The 25,623-nt window shown below is 34.6% G+C and overlaps 1 protein-coding gene across 4 annotated transcripts in view; it reads right to left on the bottom strand.

Annotated features, from left to right (window-relative positions):
• LOC145293172 (uncharacterized) overlaps positions 1–25,623 on the bottom strand; it is a 297,731-nt gene that overhangs the window by 113,000 nt on the left and 159,108 nt on the right. Inside the window, exon 1 of one of the 4 annotated variants that reach the window (XM_080139641.1) lies at positions 12,291–12,529. The exons of the other annotated variants lie outside the window; for them this stretch is intronic. The gene's annotated coding sequence lies outside the window, so the exon portion shown is untranslated. Of the gene's footprint in view, positions 1–12,290; positions 12,530–25,623 lie in introns of those variants that run through there. 4 annotated transcript variants of the gene reach the window in all.

The raw sequence follows: 25,623 nt of genomic DNA, 5'->3' as shown, positions 1-25,623 counted from the left end.
ATATCGATAGGTGAACGTGAAAAAAAATAGTTTAGACACAGGCGAAACGGGAAATAATAATACCCTGTAATTTACTCTAGTCTAACTAGTAAAACATATTTGCATGTCATGTGAAGCTTCACTGTCTTACTTGTCAAAATCTATATCCTTAAGAAGCAATAACAGAATGAAATAAAACAAAACAAATAAAATAAAATACAAGCAAAAACAAACAACACCTCAAAAAAACAAAAAGAATTGACTAAAAATTTTGTTTTGTTTCTATATTTGTTGCTTTTAGTCATTACTAGTAAGGAAACCCGATGTTGCCCGGAATTGAAAGTGGATCACACTTCCAATACTTTTATTGTCATCGAAGTCGGTGAAATCACCCATTTTTCAATCCAATTGATGGGTTGTCTGCTCTATATGGGGATCCACCACGTTGCACCGGAAATAAGTTCCACAAGCCTTACCGCAGTGACTTAGTCTACGATAAATTTTAGTCTATATTGCACTGTAAAGAACCCACATATAATGGATTGAATTAAAGTTTAAACTGCAAAAGTCCAGTGTCATGGTTCAATTGTGCTCGATACAGAAACATTCATTTCGAACGCACCTCTGTCTTATCAAAGAACATAGTTTTGATTTTATATGTCGGGTCCTTTAGCTTATGCGGTGATAAAATTATCAAACGAGCTTGTGATATTAGACTGTATAAGGGTGTTAACTTTCGTCAAAGTCAGACTATTCTTTTTTTAATGAGATTTTTTCGTTAAAAATAGTTCTCGATAGTTATCGGATGCATTCAGATAAAAAAAAACCTATCTAAAAACATCCCCAGGCACATAATGTACATCTTTGTAAAATTAAAAAAAAAAATCGGTCCAGCCTTTTTGAGGTCCATAGGAAACAAATTCAGACTCTCTCTCTCCCCCCTCTCTCTCTCTTCAGTTTATGCCTGGCTTGTCCATCATGTCTCAGCAGTCTTTGTTTTATCGCCGTCCATCGATAAGTACATCTGGATACAATGTGCAAAATTATCAATAACTTTTATCCACCTCTCTTGACTCTGTCATGAACTGTGATACATCTCTTCAGTTCAGGAACAACATCGGATCGTTTTGATAAACGATATATCTTTGAAATAACCTAAAAGAAAAAAAATCTGAGAGTAGGGGATTAAGTTTAAAGTCCATTCAGAATCATGTATCCTACTGATGAGACGATCACCAAACTGCCCCCAAATATTAATCGATGATAAAACAAAAACTATGCGAAATTTATAAACGATTTCATGGGTAGTATTATTTTGGAGTAAGCCTGTACATACTTATTTTCATTTCAATAAATCTTAATGCACACTCGCTTGTGACATAAACCCTGTATACGTGATTAATATTTAGGATGGAGTGGAGTAGATTTTCTTTTAAATGTCACACTCGAATTTGAAATAAAATTTTCCTTCATCTGTTAAGTTTAATTTGAAGTTGAATATTGCCTTTTCTTTGTTCTGCCATAAGTTTGAATTAGCCTTTTCGTCGGTTTGCGAGGATTAAATTTACGATAGTCTAACACACACACTGAAGAATGCCTACGTTTTTTAGTGTGTGGTTGAAGAGGTCGATTCCTTCACGAGTCGGTGTATATTAGAGTCAATTATAGACACTTCTGTGACTGCGCTACCACAACTCATCTCACAAACTTCGACATTTCTTGAACACCTGCTTTCGAAATACTAGAATCAATTTCAAAGTTTCACAATTGGATTTTTTCTTGTTAGCATAAAAAATATTAGTTGCCTATCTACCGACAAAAGATCAAAATACGTGATCATAAGAGCACCGGTTTCTAAAGAGTTCAATCACAGATTAGATTTATTATCGTTTTACCTTTCTCCATTTTTTTGAGGCGTCCACGCATCACTAAAAGAGGCTTTGTCAGTTGTCTTGTTACGCTTCTGTTCAAAAAAGCTCATGCCGGATTTAAGTTTGAAAAAGCATTTTTTGCCTGTCTAATTTAAATTTGCCCCCCCCAACCCCCCAAAAACAAAGCATTTTTGTCTGTCGGATTTTAGTTTGGAAAAGCATTTTGTGTCTATTGTATTTAAGTTTGGAAAAGCATTTTTTGTCTGTCGGATTTTAGTTGAAAAAGCATTTTTTGTCTGTCTGATTTAAATTTGAAAAATCAATTTTTGTCTGTCTGATTTAAATTTGAAAAATCACTTTTTGTCTGTTGGATTAAAGTTTGAAAAAACATTTTTTGTCTCTCTGATTTAAATTTTAAAAAGCATTTTGTCTATCAGGTTTAAGCTTAAAATAGCAGCTTTTGTTAACTTTTAAATAGCAGCTTTTGTATGTCGGTTCTAAGTTGTAAAAAACGTTTTTTACTCTGTTCGATTAAAAAAAAGCATTGTTTCTCTGTTCGATCTAAATTAAAAAAAAAGTATTTTTAGTCTGTTAGGTATAAATTTGAACAATAATTTTTGTCTGTCGGGATTAAGTTTACAAAAGCATTTTTATCCATCTGGTTTTAGTTTCGAATCGAATTCTTGTCTGTCTAGTTTAAGTTTGAAATCGCATTTTTGGACACATTTTTAGAATCCTATCAATATTTTCATCAATACATAAACACGCCATTCCTCCTTCGACATTATGATTAAAATGTTTGCTTATTTACCGGGAGACCGTGATCCAATCCTCATACCAAAGACTAAAAAAATTGTACTTGTTACTCATTTCTAAACATTCAAATTTATAATATTACGATCAAGAGTAAGTGGTGTTATTCATGGAAATGAGATACCCTCCTTTACATTTAGGTGTCACAACTAATTAAAAGGGAGTACTCGGTTGCGATTTATTTATTTTTTTATAAGCGCTAGTGATGAGACGATGCCAATATTTTTCCCGATTCCAATACAATTACCGATTTCGATTCCAATTCTTTTAAATCTCTAAATAATTAGCTATTTGTGTTTTTAAAATTTTTAAATAGCCGTAAAAATTCATGTAATATGTGCATAGATTTTCGCAAGTCTGAAATACACTTCTAAGAGTAGATGATCTATAAATTTTGTTTTCACTGTAGTTTCAAATTAATAAATATTTATCATTTTATTGTTAGTACTAGCAATGGAAAATTAAATTTTAAAGAAATACAAATAAATGCACAAAAAAATAAACAATCAAAAGATTCATTTTTGGCATCGGAAAATAAAAAAAAAATTTCCGATTTCGATATGGATTTCGATATCACCAAAAGGTCCGATTTTTCCAATTTCCAATTCCGATTCCGATAACTGTCCCAACACTAATGAATACAGCCGAACATGTTTATATCTTTTTGAAACTTTTTTGATTCTTCGTCCGTTCGTCAGTTAGGCAGTGTGGCGTGACAGGTTAAATTTTTAAATTACATTATCCGTGTTGATCGCGCAGACTAAATGGACAAATTTTAAAAACATTCGTTATTCGTCTTTTTTCGTTATCTTCTAAATATTTTCACTGCGTTTTTCGTTGCATTTTTTTTAAATTTTCAAATTATTTATCTTCTCTATTTTCTTACATTGAAAAGGTTAATCTAATTATTTTTACTATCGCTGAGAAAAGCATTTCTATATATTTTATTTCAAATCAAAATGTGTAACCAAAAGAAACCAATAAGGCGCATTCGAGTAAAATGAAAGAATGTATACAATGTTCGCGGTAAATTGACTTGCACACAGCAGACACATCTGCCATCAAAACTTGTGCCACGACAAAATAATAATAAAAGACAAACAAATTAAACAAATTCACAGCTCAGCAGCTCCATAGATAAATACGAGACAAAGGATGCGACAATTGCGTGAAAATATTTTCCTTCTCCGAAAATATCTGTTTGTGACGGGAAAGATAAGCAGTGCACCTGTTCGTGACTTTTTTAAAATCTTTTTCCGTTTACGTTTGTCATGTGTGAAAGTCGACTTTGTAGATGTAAATGGACACGTTGTATTTAATTAATGGATTTAGTTCCATTTTTTTCTATCAGCTTAGTATGGCTCAAGGCTGCATGTTTAAATCTCTTTGCTGCAGGGAAGATCGAAGTTGATATGACATTCGTTAAATAAAAGATCTCCATTAACCCTTTCACGCTAAAATTATTTTCACAAACTTAAAATTTTTTTGCTATTTTTTTCCAATTAAACACGTTTAAAGTTTTATTATTAATAATAATAATGAAAGTTTTATTAATAACAATAATAATAAAAGTTGTATTAATAACAATAATAATGATAGAGGACTGTATGGTCCTATCCATCATATAACACACAAAAAATGAAACAAGACTAAATAGTCCACTTGGGCATGAGACACAATAGGAAATGACTGCGGTTTACAATATTAACTTACTGTATTCCCTTTTAGTAAAAGTTGTTTGTGTTTTGTTATTTAACATAAATAACATCTATTAAACTAGAAAATAATTGAAGCAATTCACTTTACATTAAACAGAAAAACAAGAACTTACTATAAAAAACAATTTATTCAGTATGAAATCTAACAAAACAATTAAACAATTACCGTTTTTCTCACAACACAACTGGATTTTACATGCCACTTCTAGTAGATGACCACTGCCATTTGCTCTCACATCCTGCTATGAAAGAGGCTTGGTGGCATGTCCACAATATTTCTTTCGAAAATATTCTTGATCGACACTTAAAGAAGGCTGTCCACGTTTTTTAATTGGATGTTTTCCACTTAACATAGTAACTTAATAGTTTCAACTTACATTCACTTCGAGAATTCTGTTGATGCATCCTGACGGTTATTTTGTCCTGTGAACGTCAGCTGTTTATTACACACATGTCTATCATGTGAAATACTAACCGAAGATAATACTTCCTTGAGGGGAAAGCCATTCTATCGTCGACCATCATGAATATCTGCTCCGCCCATGTGCTTATTATGCAGGTGCAATATGTTAGGAATATCATCATATTTTTTGTTGTTGAATCGTTTACATTTCTTAACTGGAAACAAAGTAGCATAGGATGATGCTACACACACTGATCTAGTATCGTAGCATTTTACAGCAGGTATGGTAGCATTTTCACTTTAAGTCTCAAACTCCTAAAAAAATTCAAGGTTTGACACAGAAAGTTGCTCTTTACTTTTGAATGAAAGTCCTTAGAATCTTCTACATTGCATAGTGCTACACACTCAGCGCTGTCGTGAGATAAGATGACCAATGAATTTTAGTGATGTAAACCAATTGTCACAATGCAATTAAAATTTTGACCATTGGAAATACATTTGAGCTAGGACCAGATTCAGGCACTTCTGGATTATTCAATGGGTCAATCTTTCCTGTATAAGGAAAAAGTCATACACAACCCCAGTACTGTCCGCTAAAAGTAAAAAATTTGCAGCCACATTTATGTGGCTTTTGGGGCAATTACTGTTCCACTGATGATGCTTCTTTGAAGGGGACCATTTGTTCGTCCACAAGAATTCTAGCATTGGTATTTTCTGAAATTCTTGACGTAGATGATCTACAAACATTCTTATTTTTCCGATTATATCATTTTCGTTTATTGATGTGTTGTCCACTAAATGCAAATTAGATGTGCCATCGTTGAAGGAATTTTGTCGCTGAAGGAATATTGTGACCAGTGCATCCTAGTATCTGATATCTTCGTGACAGACTCTTGCATTGCAATCCCAATCCATTGTTCAAGTTCTATTCGGTGCAACAAGAGAAGTTTGTTAACGTTTTTTTGAAATGCGTATATGTTTGCTTACTCACAAATCTTATCTAATAATTCATTTGGAACACAATTCTTGAAATATACTATTGATAACTTTTCTTCTTTATCATTTTCATTTTGCCTTAAAATTTTTAGAATTGATGGAGTTATTTCCCTTCTAGATATTTAGTTCAGTTGTAGATTTTTTAAAAACTTTTATTCGGGGTCCAAGGAGAATACAATTAAAAATAATTTAAAAATAAATAAATAAATAATTATTACATTCGGGTGGGGCCCTATAATATTGTGGTCAAGAAAATGCCGGTAGGAATAAAGACAATCCCAGGATGCAATTTTGGTTAGAACTCTTTAGTTTTTTTCCTTTTTAATCACCCACGATCCACGTTCGAGTAGAGGCAGAAAGAAATCTTATAAACGGGCACGTCATAGCAGAATAACTCGGAACTTTTTTCATCTATCCTTGTAAATAAATTCATCTTTACATATTCAGTCTGTTTTTTTCCAATTTTTGCTACCATACGTAAAAATATGACATTTATAAAGGAGCTTTAAATATTAAAATCTCCATACACATTATTTTCTTGATAAAAATTTCAAAAACTATTAGTACTGGCAAAATCATAATTATTTTCACGCGCACGACGAGGAGGACGATACTAGCTGCTCAGCTGGACCATATAATCCTGTTATGAAATCTAATATTAAATATCAATAAAAATGAGTCAACTGACAAAAGCAGGTGTCAGTGCCTTCTGCAAGAACATATCTATCATATGCAATGTATCAAAATAGTTATCTCACCTTGGTTAACAGCCACAATGGCCTAAATATGTACACTTTCACAGTTAGGTAAGTAGTGTACAAACGCACACCAAACAGCTGCCAAACAACTGACTGAAACGTGTGCGACCAGCTGAGTTGTATCAAACGACGCCACAGCACGAATTAAACGCGTTCTAAACATCATCAGCATCATCTACAATGCATTCACTAATAATAAGCCTTGTTTTTTTTTTCTTTTAAGGGCCGTACGGTCCTTCTAGGCGTTAAAGATAACTTTGCTTCTGCTGTATCACTATTGTACCCAAGAAAAAAAATGAGGGCGAGATTAATTGATATCTTATAAATGATTAGTAATGAGCTTCATTTTGAGCGGGAAATTTACACCCTGTAAAAAGTCTAATTCTCGCAAGTGAGAAAGCGGAAATATTCATTGTAGAAAAGCGCTGAAATTCGAAAATGTAGCAACAACTGTTGGGGAGAAAGAAAAGCAATAATGTATATATTCTAACATTTTTCTTGAGAAAATAATGAAGAATGATATATAACTTAAAATGGTGAATGCACAAAAAAGATGAAGTGTGTGAGTACATATCTTTGCGAAAATTCATCTTACGTAGAATGTCCCGAAAACTACATATGCGGATTCTTCGATTTCGGCCCTTTTCGTGATGGAAGAAATGGCTGTTGCCAGTAAACTGTTTTCGTGAGCTGATGTCGAAAATATTGTCAGGTCGATGTCAACCAAACTAGAGAAACTGGAAAAGAAGTAATGGCTGTCTTCGAACTGCCGTCTAAATGCTTTGTTGCGATGTAATCGAACTGGGTACAAGATGTTGGGTAACTGTGGAGGTTGAGAAGGAAGAGGTTAACTGCCGGCGGATGATTACGTGGGATTCTGTCGTAGATGTACCCAGACCGATGTAAATCAAGGTAGATAAGCAGAAAAGGCGGAACAGCTACCCGCGAAGAACTATGTCGCCATGATTTGAATATTATCCACGATAGTGGTAGAGGTGTTGATTAACTGCCAGTGACTGCCTTCGTGAGCTTCTGTCATCAAGCTGTCAACCAATATCTTAGTGTTGAGGAAATAGTTGAAAAGAGGTCGAGGTTCACTATACAGGGACATATATATATATATATATATATATATATATATATATATATATATATATATATATATATATATATATTAGTGTATTTAGGCAGCATTCCTTCATTCAGGCAAACATTATTAAAAACAACAGAGATACCTTGCTTAATGATTCTTTTTTTCATTTTTTCGATCTTTCGTAAGATTTTTTAACTTCAAGATGGAAGGTATTTACAAATGTTCCATGGTTCACACGAGCGCTTTCGATTCTTTCTTGAATCATCATCAGGTGGAGATAAAATATTAAAAATAGAAGTGACATATATAGTTACGAATGATAAAAAGAGTCAATGAAAAGTCGATTAAAATATACATTTACGAGTGATAAAAAAACTCGATTAAAAATTAGGATGATAAAAGGCAATGTTAGTAAAACCAGTCGTATGCTGGTTATGCTAAACATTTCAGCACATTATTGCTACTTTCAAAATGAATGCTATTTATAGATGGGTGCTGGGTTTTTATATATAGTGCTTCAAGTATTTTTAATTTTTAACAATTACTTTCTCCTTGTGTTGCCCACGAGGACCTTTCTAAGATTAGAGGGGGGACAGCTATGTTGATTTGTTAAATGCTGGTATATTGAGCTAGTACTGTTCAAATGCATCGTTAATCGACGGAATAATGTTGTTTTCAATGCCCCTTGAGAGAGTGTAACTCCGAAAATAAAAACGCATATATTGGACATACAAAAACAACATTGTCCCGTCGATTAACGATGCATTTGAACAGTACTAGCTCAATATACCAGCATTTAACAAATCAACATAGCTGTCCCCCTCTAATCTTAGAAAGGTCCTCGTGGACAACACAAGGATTTTGCAACGAGAAAGTAATTAAAAAAATATGTTTACTGCACCCATGCGTTTTTTTATATATCTCTTTTTAATTATAACATTATACTAAATTTTCTTTGATAAATAGGTGGTTTCTTTGTAACGATGTGACCATTTTTTATTTGGGGACATATATTTATCACCGCCTGCCGTCACGTGACATCACTAAAAGGAACTTTTGGTCTCACCACGACAGGCCGTGGTCTAGCTTAATGTAAACAGAATCTGTTTACAATATGGGTAAATTTTAAATGGATTTAATCACGTGACTATTGATAATCATGTGATTGAAATTTAATTTAAATTAACCGCATGTGGTCGCTTTCCTCTCAAATATTCATCGCAGCAAATCGACCATTGTAGATCATCTTTTTTACTATTTAGGAAATTAGAGATTCAATAAGCTTCCTATTTCAGTCACTTAAATTATTTAGTGTGAAATGAGTTTAGGAATTTATATCTAAACCTAAATTTTATTCCTACTTAAAAATAACATTAATACACTAAGTTAGGTAAAAATTTGCAGAGAATGTTCTGCGTTACGGTTGATGTAAAAATGGAACGGAAATTTAAATTTCGTCCCCTTTTAAATTCGGTACATTTTTACATTACGTCCAACTCATCATTCACATTCGCCATGTCAACGTTTATAGGGTTTCGGGTATGCTAACAAGGTTAGGGGTGTCTATTCCGAAATCAGTTCTTAACATGGGGAGGTTGGGGGTGTCTATTCCGAGAGCCGTTCTTAACATGGGTAGATTGGAGTGTTTATTTGTTGTAAACGTACCCGACAACCTATAAATGTCGACATTTCCAATGTGAACGGTAAGTTGAACTTATGTAAAAAATAACAAAAAGATATACCAAACTGACTGTTTTCATTTAAAAATGGAATTATTTCACTTTCGTTAATAATTTCCTTTTTCCTTTTTTTTTTTTTTTTTTAAATATTTCGTATTTCATATATATAAAGTACAATTGTTGAATGTTATTCTTTTGATTATATTCGTTGGGGGGGGGCAAAATAAAAAAAAGATTAAAACAGAGCGAAATTTAAGTTTCCGTTCCATTTTTACAACAACCGTAAAACAGCGCATACTCGGCAAGTTTTATAGTAAATTATAAACATCTAGATCTACTTACGTTATATTAGAAACCGAGAGACCAATAAAAATCTGATAGCTGACTGTCAAATCTGCTTAAAATATTGAAAAAAAAATAGAACCTCTCCCAAACATATTGGCAATAATTTGGTTTCGTCCTTCCCTTGAGTGTTTCCAATAAGAGGGATTGATTTACTAGGATTTGTATTAGAAGCTGAGCACTTATTAAAATTATTTAATTGTTGAATTTTTTGCATTTTGGTTAAATTTGTTAGTTTGCAATCGCTGATAGCCCACTCAAAAATTGAACAAAAGACAAATTAAAACGAATGATACTCATGCAGAATTTGAACGCCCCCCGGATTCCAATTATGGTTAGGGTTCGGTCGGCAATCACCGGATTCAGCCGAGCGTTGTTCAAATGTTGAAAAACTAAATCAACATTTTATTTTTTTTTTGCATAATTAATTAATGATGGGAGTATTTTTTCTGTTTATTTTCTTAACATCTGTTGACAAAAAATAATTTGTACATTCTCTTGAAAAAAAAAATTCAAACTTTTTTCTACTTTCACCTAACTATTTACAGTTTCATATAAATCATTCATCTTTTCGTTTTATAATAACAATTCTGTTCTCAAAAAGAAACGTTTACTGTCAACTTTCTTTAAAAAAATGCAAGTTCTCCTGAAAAAAAAACAAAACAACAACAACAACAACAACAACTAAAAAGACTTTCACCTAACAATTTATGGTAAAAAATTAATCTTTTCTTGGGGGGAAAAACAACGTTTATTGATAAAAAAAAAATTGCAAAAAATAATGAAAGTAAATAAATAATACAAAATGCAATTTTTCTTGAGGCAACGTGTCGCCGTATATATATATATATATATATATATATATATATATACATATATATATATATATATATATATATATATATATATATATGAGTCTCTCTATATATATATATGCATATGTATATATATATATAGAGAGAGAGAGAGAGAAAGAGACTCATGTGACCTCTAATGAAACAGGAGTTGGTTTAGCAGTTGACCAATCTATGCTGCCCTTAAGAGGAAAAGCAGACATCTATTGACAAATCAATGAGTGTATTATAAACTCTAATATTAGAAATAAACATTGTTGTGACTATGCAGATTGAAAAAAATGACTAAACTAATAAAAGACAAAGCATATTTCAAACACAAAAATGAATTAGAATCATTAAATGATTTCGTTAAGATTATTTTTTTTTCAAACAATCACTTGAAACTCACGTTTTCCAACATTGTAAACAATCTATTATTATACTAAAGCTGACTTAATCAACCTTCGTTTCTCTCAAACTTATTTTTTATATATTTAAGTCATGCAAAATAAATGTTAAAACAATTTTTGCCTTTTGGATTGATTTATGTTCGAAAAATCCATTTTAATTGTTCTAATAAGCGTCGAAGTGTAATTATCTCATCAAGGGTAATAAAAGATCAGAATAAAATGATAAGTATAGTGCATTATAAATAAAGAAGACTATCACTAAATTCAACTCGTAGATAGAGAGGAAAAGAAAGAATAACACACACACACACGCACGCACACACACACACACACACACACACACACACACACACACACACACACACACACACACACACACACACACACACACACACACACACACACACACACACATTATAAAAGGATAAAATAAATCCGATGCTATGAATTAATGTTTCGCATGCTTTATCAAGAGTAAATAAAAGCTGAAAGTGATACATAATGTGTTGATTTTAGCTTTTTCTGTTCAGAATAAAACCCGCGAAACAGTGGAAGAAATAGCGAGTTTTTAGATCTTCCATATTTCCATTTGTAATTTATTTATTTATATATTTTAAAGCTTGTATTCAATTATTTGGAAATTTAATTTTCTATTTTTTTTCGAAACTACTTTAAGAGGCTGCCGGAAACAAAGCCAACTAAATTTATCGATTAAGAAAACTAATAAAACAATAAATAAATTCAATCATATATCGGCAAAATTCTAAGCAAGCAAAAAGTAAAATAAAATTAAAAAAATAGCACAAATGAAGTTAGAAAAACAAAACAAAAATAAAAATGATAAAATAATGTTGATAATTGTAAACAACACAGTATTCCGCACATTGTACGGGGCACCATTTCCGAGAAGACGGATATAAACAGATGCTGAAGAGAATCCAACATAGGCAATCAGAGGATGATCTCCTTTGTGTTGGATGCTTTTCTGATCATTTGTAGCACACACACACACACACACACACACACACACACACACACACACACACACACACACACACACACACACACACACACATATATTGAACAGAAAGGGACTAATTTTGAATTAATTCTTTTTAAAATATTAAGCTAGCTTTGCAAATTCACATATTTCTAAATCATGCAAACTGATCTCAGTAGATGATATAAAGGGTCACATTTTCACATTTATTTAATATATTTATGACTAACTTCTGTAAGTTGTAATTGCATTAATCAACCTATAATTTCCTTTTATGAAATATAACTTTATTATTTGCAGACGATATCTCCCCCATCCCAAAATGTCGAATTTCGAAACCACCATAAAACTAGAACAGTTTTAATTCTATTATTTGTAAATGCCTCGCATACCTTCACCTTCGCTCCCAATTTTACTTCCAGGGAAATGTATTGATTTCTTATCCCTTGCCGCCAAGGCCATTCCCAATGAGTATCATCAATACGCAGAGGTACTTTACCTCCAGGGCCCAGATGGCATTGACAGATGTTTGCAGGGTATCCGATAGAATTCCACTTGATCCACCACAAAGGAACAGCTGATCAAACACCAAGAACACCTTGATTAGATTATTTGCTTCAATGATGATGATCTGGAATTAATTGAAATTACGAATCGAACTAGTGGAGAGACATTAGTATAAATTTCATTTAAAATAAACTAATTGTTTATCTATATATAAATAACAAAAGGCAAGTTCGCCTACATTCATAGTTCACAAATATCACTTGAATTATATAATAGCTATTGTACATATATGCTAACATATTCAAAGCATTAAAAATCTATAGCCATAAGATCTATCAGAATCTAATAATAATAAAAAAAACATAAAGGCCTGGCAATACATAAAGACTGCAAAATCTAAAGAACGAAAGTTCAGCAGGTACACAATTAACATATCTACTTATATATATAAAAGGCACTTTGTATGTGTGTGTGCATAAGTTCGTCCCCTATGGACTCCAAAACGACTAGCCCGATTAAAAAAATTCACACAAACGTACTTTATGTGTCTCGGAGTGTTCTTAAGTAGGTTTAGTATTGGAATGCCACAGATAAATATTAAAAAGCGAAAATCGAAGAAATCTCATCAAAGAGGGAACAGTCCGATTTTGACTAACACTCTTATACAGCCTAACATCACAAGTGCATTTGAGAAGTTTTATTACTGCATAACCAGAAAGGTCCAGCCTATAAAATCAAAAGTATGTTCTTTGATAAGACAGGGGCGCATTAGAAATGAATGTTTCTGTTTCTATCACAATTGAACCATCGTACCTTACTTTTGCATTTTAAATTTTAATTAAAGCCATTATATAAAAATAATTTATAAAATCAACAGTAGGTGCTCTACAGTGCAATGTAGACCAACATTTATTGAAGACTAAGTCCCTGCAGGGAAGCATGTGAAGATTCTTTCCGGTTCATCGCGGTGAGTCGCCAACTAGAGCAAGCAATCAATCTATTTAATTGAAAAATGGACGATTTTACCGATTTCCATGAAAATAAAAGTATTGGAAGTGTGAAACATTCGTTGATCCTGATTCAATCCTGGGTAACGTCGAGTCTCCCTGCTAATGTTTATTAAGTTGAGAGTTCCAGTTACAAAGTAGATTAATGGATATAAATAAAAAGTGAAACATGCGAAAAATGAAGGAATTTTTTGGTGATCTTATAATAATTAAGGAACTTTTTATATTTGTATTAGATTTTATGTATTTAACTCGATAAAACAGGTCTGTTATGAAATAGGTTGAACGATATAAAATGAACACATCATTTATATCAATGCCAACAAGTCAAACACAACAACAGGGAATTGTTGAACTCATCTAAAGACGAATACAAAGTAAAATATTCTAAATCGTACGTTAAATTTTGTTGTTTGAATTATTGGAACTGATATATCTTATTAGGTTGACAAGAAAGTTCTTGCAGAATTTTTAATTTTGATTTCAAATGATGTATTTTCAAATAAGTTTTCCTTATAATACCTTTACTTTACATATCATTTTAAAGAGCGTTTTTCGCTCAATCTAATCGTTTAAATCATAATTGTTTTAAAACAATTATGTCTTCTTTTCAGAATGTTGAATACAAGATGGAAAAAAGCAAATTCGCTCAATTTTCTTATTTCAATTCAAGCTAGGTTGAAAAGCTGCTGAAACAGCTCGCAATTACAGTATCATACAATCTGTAATCTTACGGCATTTCAGTATTTCATTGAATTTGTGTGTGGTAATATATATATATATATATATATAAAATTAAAAATAAAATAACACACACACATATATATATATGTGTGTGTGTGTGTGTGTGTGTGTGTATTATTTTTAAAAATAATTATCCACTGACACACGTTTCGTCATCTACGGCTCATCATAGTGGCTGAATCTAGCGAGGACTTTGCAGCTAATTCTACCCTATGCGACGAAGGCCATCAACTCCCCGTATTTCCTCCTATAACGGACAACACGCTCTGCAACATACAAATATCTGTGCGTGATGTCGCCGAGCTAATCAAGAACCTTGATTCCAGTAAAGCAACTGGCCCTGACGGCATTCCAATCATTGTGCTGAAAAAGCTTCAACCAGAACTTGCCCCCATACTTACAAAACTCTTTAAGTGTTGCCTTAAAGAGAAGTGCTTTCCAACACCCTGGAAAACCTCATCAGTATGCCCTGTATTTCAGAATTCAGGTGAGGAGTCATCTCCCTCTCAGTACAGACCAATAAGTCTCCTGTGTGTCATGAGTAAGCTGCTGGAATCCATATTAAATAGAGAAGTAGTCAACCACCTCAGCAGAAATAACCTTCTTAGTGACATGCAATATGGTTTCCGTTCTGTCAGATCTACAGCAGATGTTTTAACTGTTATATCTCATAGGATTAGCGAATCTCTTGACAAAGGCTTCCTCTCTAGGGCAATTGCTTTTGACATATCAAAGGCCTTCGATAAGGTATGGCATAAGGGCCTACTTCACAAGATTTCCAGCTACGGTATAACTGGAAATGTTTTCTCGATCATTAAATCATTTCTCTCTGATAGGCTCATAAGAGTAGTGGTTGATGGTCAGAAATCAGAGGCCATCAATATTAATGCTGGAGTCCCTCAGAGGTCCATACTGGGCCCAAGTCTCTTCCTGATATACGCCAATGATCTCCCAAAACACATACTTAAATCATTCGTTGACATCTATAGAGATGACACGACCATCTATGGCAACACATCAAAGGCCATAAATGACAAAGTTCTCTCAGCTTCTCTCTCCTCTGATCTTGAGCGCGTGGTACAGTGGGGGAAGAGGTGGCTGGTTACTTTCAATGCATCTAAAACCAAGCTCCTATCTTTACATGATCAACGCTCTGATCCCCATCTGGCATCAATTGAAATGGGTGGCTCTCATCTAGGGGAAGCTCCATGTTTCTGGGCTTGACCTTTACTCCTGACCTGAAATGGAATAAGTACATCAAGTCAGTTGCCAAGGTCGCTGGAAAAATGGTAGGATCCTTCTACTGCTCCAGAAGATATCTCACCCCTGATGCAATTCCCTATCTGTATAAAAGTCAAGTACGTCCAAGGATGGAATCCTGCTGCCACATCTGGGCAGGAGCTACTAAAAACAGCCTATCCTGCCTTGACAGAGTACAAAATAGGCTTCGTGGTCTAGTGGGTGATGCCCTTTTCTCTTCCCACAGGAGAGACGTTGTGAGCCTGTCTTTGTTTTATCGTTACTACCATGGCAGGTGCTCGTCTGAACTCCAATCTCTGGTCCCCCCTCGCCAATCTTTCACGATAAACACCCGCCTAGCTGAAACCACTGTCAAAAATTTCCCCCACTCTTTATTTGTGCCAAAATCAAAACGTAGATTCCATAAACAAAGCTTCTTTCTTAGAAGTGCACACCTGTGGAACTCTGTTCCGGTTGCCTGTTTCCCACCTGACTACAACCTGGATGTCTTCAAGTCCAATGTAAACAAATTCCTGATGAACCACCTCCTTAAGTAAGACACTTTATCAAATCTCCAACACTAACGTACTGTACACACAATAACCCTTATCCCTGAGTGGCTTCCGGGCCTAGATAAATGGTGACTACCTTGTAAAAAATTATCCACTGACACGTGTTTCGTCGTATATGACTTATCAGTGGTGCTGAATCTATATGCGTGTGTGTGTGTGTGTATATATATATATATATATATATATATATATATATATATATACATATACATATATACACGTAAAGTACAGATATATATATATATATATATATATATATATACACGTAAAGTACAGATAATTATTAAAGTTTTTTCTTTAACAAAAGACTTTAATAATTATCTGTACTCTTTTGTCAAACAATAAATTTAATTGTAATTCTACATAAGTTAACTCAGAATTTCCATTTATATTATTGCTCTAGCTCGCATATTGAACTTTCCTTATCTAACTGTGATCGTCTTATAAATATTGATACTAATATTCATTTGGACTTTACGTTTACAGTATTATACAATTTGTAATCTTACGGCATTTCATTATTTCATTTAATTTGTGTATGTGTGAATATATATATATATATATATATATATATGTGTGTGTGTGTGTGTGTGTGTGTGTGTGTGTGTGCGCGTGCGTGTGTTTGTACACGTAGAGTACCAGGATAATAGCAATAAATTAATTTGATATTTTATTATTTTCTTTTCTTTGATTTAAGTGCCTCCTATTCCAACGTTACTCATCTTATTGTCTAGCATATATATCTCATAATTCATAATGATTAAGGCTATGACAACAACATATTCTTGTCATTGTTTTTACTCTCAAGTATATATCTGACACAGTTAGACACAATTAATCAACCTAGGATCACATCACTCTACATAAAAACATGATATAATATCAGATAGGATATATACATGAGAATACATGAGAATCCAAACAAGGAAAAGAATATGCTGCTGTTATAGTCCTAATAATGGTATGTTCAATAGGTTAATATTTTATCAAACGCATATCATTGACGCCCACACGCATGCACCCATCCTTTTACAAATGTATTACTTTATATAACGCAACATTTGATGTTCGACAATTATTTTCGCTATTAAATATTTTGTATATGATCTATAATATAAATATCACCTGTCTGTTTAAATGTATGTATGTATGTATGTATGTATGTATGTATGTATGCCTAAAACTTTCGATAGAGGCGACAAATATCGAAAAATTGGCTAAACACATTAATTCCTTCACCCTCAACTGACCACTTTTCTACAACGAGGGGTCAATTTTTTGCGAGCCATTTTTGCAAGTCATCGTATCGGTTGAATTGACTTTGACTAATTTTAACGTTCCGAACTTCTGGTCGCATCATGGAGTAGAGGTAAGACGTCAGACTTTCTTTCATTTTCATTTCCGCCTTCGCATTACGGGTCCGAGCCTGCATGCCTACTACCACTTTATTTTTATTTTTTGCTCAACGCTCACCTTCAAACACCCGGGCAGTGCCGGGCAGTGCCGGCCACACAGGCTAGTTCATTTAAAAATCTTGGAGTAAGTACGAGTTTGGGTGAATATAGTAAATATAAGGTTGAAAAACAGTCATTTAAATACTTCAACTACTGTAGTTATTAACAGCTTAATGGTTAATTATTAAGATCAAAGCGAGCTATTATAAAGTAGGCTGAGATAAATAAAAATAGCTCATGAAGATTAAAAAGTAAAATAATATGACCATGTTGCCTAGGATATATATTCCAAAATTCATAAAAACAAAACAAAGAACTTCATGCATGCACTTCATAAATTCTAACATTAAAAAAAAAAAAATAAACAGAATATGTTTATGTTACTCATTGTGTGAATATCAAATATCGTAAACACTTGTATTTTATACTGGCAAAATTGATAGCTATAACAGTTGTCTGATACCGTATCAGCAAATTTATTTTCTTTTTTTTTACATGGGAGTCACCGCTTATCAAGGCTTGAAGGCCACTCAAGGATAAGGGATAATGAGTGTCAAGAGGTCGCTGAGACAACACCGTAATGATGGGTAATGATGGAAATTGGGTAGAATTTGATTATTTAAGAGGACGGTTCACCAAGAATTTGTTTGCATTTGACTTGAAAACAACTATGTAATAATCAGCTGGAATACTGCTGATAATAAAAAAAGATTGATGTTGACAATATCTTTACTAAAAGGAACTTTGCCTGTATATGTGTGTGTGTGTGTGTATGTGTGTATGTGTGTGTGTTTGTGTGTGAGTTCGTTCTTTATGGACTCGAAATAGCTGGACCTATTTTATGAAATTTCACAAGAAAGTACTTTATATGCCTGGCAGTGTTCTTAAGTAGGTTTTGTATCGAAATGTCTTCGATAATCAAAATAATTCGATGAAAGAAGCAACAAGCGATTTTAACCAAAGTTAACACCTTACACAGTCTAACATCACAAGCACATTTGAGAAGTTTTAATTACCAAACAAGCCAAAAGATCCGACATAAAATCAACAGTTGGTTCTTTGATATTACTGGGGGGGCATTCGAAATGAATGTTTCTTTTTAAAGCACAATTGCATCATAATACTTGACTTTTTCATCTGAAACTTTAATTCAAGCCATTATCACCGCACAAGCAGTAAGGCTAGGCATATAAAATCAACAGTAGGTTATTTGATATGGCAGTGGCACGTTTGAAATGAATGTTTTGCTTAAAGCACAAGTGAAGCATGATACTTGACCTTTGCATTTTAAACTTTAATTCAAGGCATAATATATCAAAATGACTTTATAAAATCAACAGTAGGTTCACTACATTGCAATGTAGACTATAATGTACTGTGGACTAAGTCACTGCAGGGAGGCATGTGAAGCTTACATCCCGGTGCACTGCGATGGGTCCCCAACTAGAGCAGACAATCAATCGATTTGATTGAAAAATGGGCGATTTCTCCAATTTTGAGGGCAATAAAAATAAGGAAGTTTGAAACATTTATTAATCATTACATTCCGGGCAACTCAGATTTCCCTGCTAGTTATCAATAAGATTATTTTCGATAATCGTAAAATTAACTTACTTAAAATCATTTATTTATGAAAATCGAATTATTTTTTAATTATAAATGGCGCTAATATTCTATAATATTAAATGTTTTTTTTCATTTCTTTGTTAATCCTAGTTCAGTCTAATAGAAAATTAATCAACAACAATGGTATGTTTTTTTTTTTTTCAATTTTCACCCCAAACAAGGCACAGTGCCATTTTGAAGTAGGAGGCTACTACCGGGGACATAATTTGCGGGGGCATTATGTTTGTTCACATTACACTTAAACTTCTGCATATCAGTACAGTTGGGAAAGCAGAATCCCGGAAGGGAGTTTCAAAGACTTCCAGTTCTGGGGAAGAAACTATTGGAGTAAAAGGCTTTCTCACACCTAGGGATCTCTACTGTAAAGTGGTTGGACTTGCTTGTCGGGTTTGTCGGGGGTAGTCACGTCGAGGAGGTACAAGTGTTTACAGTTCGTCAGAGCATTCACCATTAAAGTATTTGTAGAACAGCCAGAGGGATGCAATATCTCGTCGATGGGACAGAGGCTGAAGCCTAGATGACAGTTCAGGACGACTCTTTTTTGAACCCTGTCCAGGAGTGAGAGACAAGCAGCAGATGCACCAGCCAAAATGTGACAACAGTACTCAATACATGGGCGAATGGTGGCCTTATAGAGGTACAGGATACTTTCAGGCGTAAGTAGTTTTTTAGCACGGTAGAGAGACCTACCTTCTTTGCAGCAGCCTTGAAAATGCTCTCAATGTATCTATTCCAGTTTATATTCCCTGTAAACGTTAGGCCGAGGAGCTTAAAATAAATACTTTCAGGCAATGTATTTTTGGCCATTGCTATTGGTGGTAGAGAAGGTTTCTTGTAGTTATTGAAGGAAACAAGCTTTGTCTTGGCAGCATTGAATGTGACCATCCATTTTTGTCCCCATTCCACTACAGATTGGAGGTCATTTTCTAGTGTTTCTGTCATTTCCTTAGATATGTGTTCATTTGTTTTCCTGTCATGCCTGTTATAGAGTGTGGTGTCATCAGCATATATACCAATCTCAGAGGCAGTTTTGTCGGGGAGGTCATTAATAAATATTAGGAACAATAGAGGTCCAATGATAGACCCCTGAGGTACTCCCACATTTATATCATATTGTTTAGATGTACGACCGTCGAGGACAACTTTGATTTTTCTCTTACTTAAGAAGGATTTAATTACATTATGTATTCTTCCAGTGATACCATATGATCTAATTTTCCTTAGAAGACCATCGTGTCATACCCTGTCAAAAGCCTTAGATATATCAAAGGCTACCGCTCTACCCACCCCTGTTTTTTTCCAGTGAATGGTATATACATTCAGAGACTACAGTTAAGATATCTGTTGTTGAACGGGATTGCCTAAATCCATATTGTTTGTCGGTCAGGAGTTTAGGAGCTGTTAGGTGTTGGACTAGGGCTTGATTAACTAAGGACTCAAATATTTTAGCGAAAAGTGGGAGAAGGCTAATGGGGCGATAATTTAGTGGGTCAGTTCTTTCTCCAGAATTCTTGAAGACTGGTATCACAGAAGCGGTTTTCCAGCAGTCAGGAAAGCAAGATTCGCTAAGGCATTTATTGTAAAGTTTGGAGAGAACTGGAGCAACCTCAGCAGAGCATTTTTTTAATAGCACAGCCGGGATGAGATCTGGTCTACATGCTTTTGAGGTGTCTAGGTTTTTTATGATATCATATACCTGAGAAGGGTTGATTTTCAAATCATCTAGTATGGCGTCTGTTCACAAAGGAAAGTCGGGGAGCGAGTGGTATGCCGGGTCCAATGTACAACCGATTGGCAAGCAGATTAGCCTTGTCGGTTGCCGTGCAAGAAACCTCATTGTTTGATAGTGGAGGAATCGTTGACTGCCAATTATTTACTACACTGTTGTAGATTTTCCAGAAATCACGGGTTCCTTATTTCTGTGCTTTGATGCGTTTCCTGGTGGTTTCAGTGTAATCTGTCTTAGCTGTCGCTATTACTCTCTTACAATTATTTCTAGTTTCTATATACTTCTGTCTGTTTGAACTGGACTTATGTCAGTTGAATCTGCGGAACGCATGCTGCCTTTGAGCAATGGTAGCTGCACAAGCAGAAGTAAACCATGGGGAAGAGTGGGACGGGCTATAGAATTTCCGTGCAGGAACATGTGCCTCAATTGCAGTTTTGAACCATTCAGTGGTCTCATGTGCACACCGTTCCGCTGGAAGAGAAAAGATATTTCGCTATGGGGCATCTCTGATGAGTTCCCTGATGGCTTCTCATTCAGCCTTTTTGTAATACCTCGTTGATTTGAGTAGTGGGTCTTCAGTTTTAGGACGAGAATTTAGGGTGATTTCTACCATTATCACAGCGTGATCAGCACTCCCGAGTGGGATGTGGGCATTTGTTGTACAATTATCGGGAAATGTTGTCAGAAATAGATCTAGAAGTGAGGCATGTAGATCTTGCTGGTCTGGGAAACGTGTCGGAAATGTAACCGTCTGAGATAGGGAATGGGATATAGAGAAGCTATATATTGTGCTACCAGCTATGTCTGTGTAATTAGAGAATCCAAGCCAGTTACTGTGGTGGACATTGAAGTCACCAAATACATGTACTTGTGCGCTATTATCGAAGGAGAGTGCTATGTCTATGCTGTCAGAGACTTTGTTTATTAGAGTACATTCCTGGGTTGAGGGAGAGCGGTAGAGAAAATACAAGTAGCTAATATTATGTTGTATGTTTAGTCTGAAGCCCATAAAGGCTTGATCGTCCGCTTCTAGTTTAGTTTCTCTAGTCAGGGGAGGGTATTACGAATATAGTCTCCAAGCCCATGCATATGTCTGTCCGAGTCGTTACGGCAAAGTGGGTGATAACCAGGCATGTTAAAGTGGTTAGAGGGAATGGAGGAGTGAAGGTTAGTTTCACTTAATGCTAAGATATGTTAGTTCTTAGCCCGCAGATATTCGTAAATGCAAGCCTCAACGGAGGAGGCAGGTTGATTTTCTTTTAGTTTGGTCCTGGTTTAAACGTAACTTTTGCTTGAGATGTCATTTCATTTTTATTTAATTTAAAAGTTTCAGTTAGGGTGAGTGAGTGAGGAGTGCTGGACAAGTGGTTGTGCAGAATATCAGACATGCAATACAAGTAGACCATCAGCTGTCCTCACCCACAGGATTGTGGCCCCAGGAAAGCCCACCGGGAATGAGTGAAGAGTCCCTTTCCATGCGCGCCATGGCACTACAAACATCCCGATATTACACAACTGTTGATGGAGCAGCCGCTCTAAGCGCTACCAAAGAGTTAGGGCACTTGTACTATCAGTCAGAAACAGCAGCCAGGAACCCTCAATCCATTAGGCAAAGTCAGCCCAATCCAACTGCACCGATATATATTGTATTGAAGCACCCGCACTCTGTCCAGTTTAGGGGGATGGGATGTGGCGGGAGCGAGGAAAAGCGGCGTTCATTGTTCTAATCAGGAAACAAGGTCAATCACTGGGTGATTCTGACGAGTCCCTGTGATAGCACCTCTGCTCCTGGCTAATAGGCAAAGAAGGAGTATTAAAGCCGGGCGATAGACAGAGCCCATCCCCCCTTAAGCAGTTTAGGTTTGCCGACCGGTGATTTGTTTGAGTCACCAGCTCTAGGAATGTTGTCGTCCAGGACTGAAGAGGCCTCCCCCCCTAGGTTTAGCTTCAGAGTTTTCCTTCTCCTAGAGGAAGATCTATGGGTCCATCAGCACCGAGAGGGTTTGCCCCGCACCTGGGTCCTAATCCAGCTATTTCTGCGACACCGCATAGTTAGTTAATATTAATTGGTTATTTAGGTTAATATCTTACTGATAAATAGGTTATTTAGGTTAATATCTACTGAAAAATTACACTCCTCAAAGTGATTAAAAAGGTCATTACTATGCTTTCCATTTTCATTTTTAATGAGAGAAGGGATTGGTAAAAATTCATGCAGTGAAAGCAACTAAAATTGCGACAAGAACATCCAACGTTCAAGGGGGGGGGCTTTCTCACTACAATTTATAGGAGCCGACATTTACTGGCCTATATGTGAACTGGTTGTCTTTTGTACCAAAATCACGTAAGGTCGGCTTAATTAATACTTTGGTACATAGAGCCCTCATGATTTGTTCACCTAACAGATTGGACGCCGAACTCGATAAGATCAGGGAAATATTCATCAATAATGGTTATCCTGTTGACCTTATTGATGACTGTATGTTCAAAAAGGTTGCGGATTTTAAATCCCCAGAAAGTTTGGACCTTTGAAATGCCCGGTTTATTTAAAATTACCGTGGATTGGGGGAAAAAGTAATAGACTTTCCAAACAGATTCGCAAAAGTATTTATGACTGCTTTTATTCTGTGTCCTTGCGTTTGGTATATACTACGAGACCTGCATTTCCTTCTTTTCGCAAGGATAGTTTGCCTTACATCCAAAATAGCAATATTGTATATCAATTCAAGTGCCGGTGCGATGCTGGTTATGTTGGGCGAACATTCCTTGCATCTTTTGATTCGTATAAACCAGCATGTTCCATCGAAGATCAGACAAGGGAGGATGGGGTCTGGTAGTCTCCCTCCTTCTGTAGCCTTGGATTCTGCTATTGGCCAGCATTTGGTTGACAACCCGTGCTGTGCCGATAGATATAAAATAGAATGGTTCGAGGTGCTACATAGAGCGGACTCCAGAAACCATTTAAAGATTTTGGAGTCTGTCTCTATTGCGGTACGGAAACCTTCTTTGTGAAAGAAACATCTAACGCTTTGTTTCTCTTTGGGGAACTGTGAATCTTTTCTCCCGTTTTTTCCCCCTCGTTGTGCCATTATTTTAGTCGTTTTTTAAACGTTAATAAACTTTATTTTAGTGTCCCCGTAATTTTTGGCACATTCAATAGTTCCCCATCAAAACTCTTTACTTTCGACATAGTATTATTATTTTTACGCTATCGATTTTATCCTGATGAGATGATAGCTGAAAGAGCTCTCGAGAGATTTCCGCCCATTATATTTAAAACTTTATTTAAATTCTGTACCTCTAAACATTTATTTAAATATATATATATATATATATATATAAATGTTTATATATATATATATATATATATATATATATATAAATGTTTATATATATATATATATATATATATATATATATATATATATATATATATATATATATATATATGTCTTCCCACAAATACTGTTGCTCGTAGTGTGGAAATTAATGGAAAGAAATATTGCGTCAAAGTTGAAAGATAAAGCAAGAGAATTTCAAAACTTTGCTGTCGCACTTGATGAGTCAACCGATGTGTCAGACACATCTCAACTGTTGTCGTTCGTTAGAGGAATAAATGCCAAGTTTCAGATTATCGAGGAGGTAGCATTTATACGCGTCATTTATGGAAAAACAACAGACCTGGATATTTTACAGAAATAGAAAAGTCACTGACCGAGTTCAATCTGGAATGGAAGAAACTGAAGTACAATGGATGGTGGCAGAAATATGAGTGGGAAAGAGAAAATGCTGACCGAAAACGAATTACAAAGATTTTCCCAAATGTCAGTACCCTGTATATCAAATTTCAAGTTTGTAGACTGACAATTGACAGAGTTATTGCGTAGGAAAATGTACACAGACACACACAGAGACACGCTCACTTTTATAGATATACTAGCAGTTCCGCCCGGCTTTGCTCGGGCGCTATGTACTGTTCATAAGGTAATGTGCATACGTATATATTAAAAACGTGTGAATATGTAAAGTAATGCCTTTCTGTATAATAGTCTTCGTTAACTACCATAGAGAAAAGACAAACAGACATTTTCAATTTTATAGATATATAGATAGATAGATTGATAGATAGATAGATTTGATGCAATATATAGTAATGATTTAAAAAGTATATTTTAAAAGTATATAAAACCCATATATAAGAAAATTGTATTTTCTTTCTAAATAAATAGAAAAGAGGGTTTTTAATATAAATATCAATACACACAAAAGAAAAACGAATTTATAGGAGTATAAAAGATACATAGATATCTATAAAAGTGAAAGTGTCTGTATGTGTGTGTGTCTGTGTACATTTCCCTACACAATAACTCTATCAATTTTCAGTCTACAGACTTTAAATTTGATTACAGGGTATTGAGATTTGGGGAAATCTTTTTAATCAGTATTCGGCCAGAAATTTGGCTGTTAAGGGGTCAAAGTTCAACGATTTGACCTTTGATAACTCTACCAACTCCTCCTACAATTTTGGGTCTAAACACTTGAAATTTTAGATATAGGTTCCTTGGACATAGATCTAACTTAATAACTTGATTTGAGCCAAAAACAATAAATGTTAAGGGGTAATAATAGGGGTTAAATTAAAAAAAATTTTGACCTCTGAGGTCTCTACCAAATTACTCAGACAATTTCTGGTCTAAACATTTGAAATTTTACGTAAAGGGTATTCAGAAATAGGGCCAGGTTTTTAATCGGTTTGGGTCGAAAATTTGAGCTACCACTATATAAATGTATGTATGTATGTATGTATGTATGTATGTATGTATGCTTGCATGTCTGCCTAAAACTTT

Source organism: Euprymna scolopes, chromosome 14 (genome assembly GCF_053919585.1).
Source record: "Euprymna scolopes isolate OS-2025 chromosome 14, ASM5391958v1, whole genome shotgun sequence".
Taxonomy (NCBI): domain Eukaryota; kingdom Metazoa; phylum Mollusca; class Cephalopoda; order Sepiida; family Sepiolidae; genus Euprymna; species Euprymna scolopes.
This window is presented reverse-complemented; position numbering and strand designations above follow the sequence as displayed.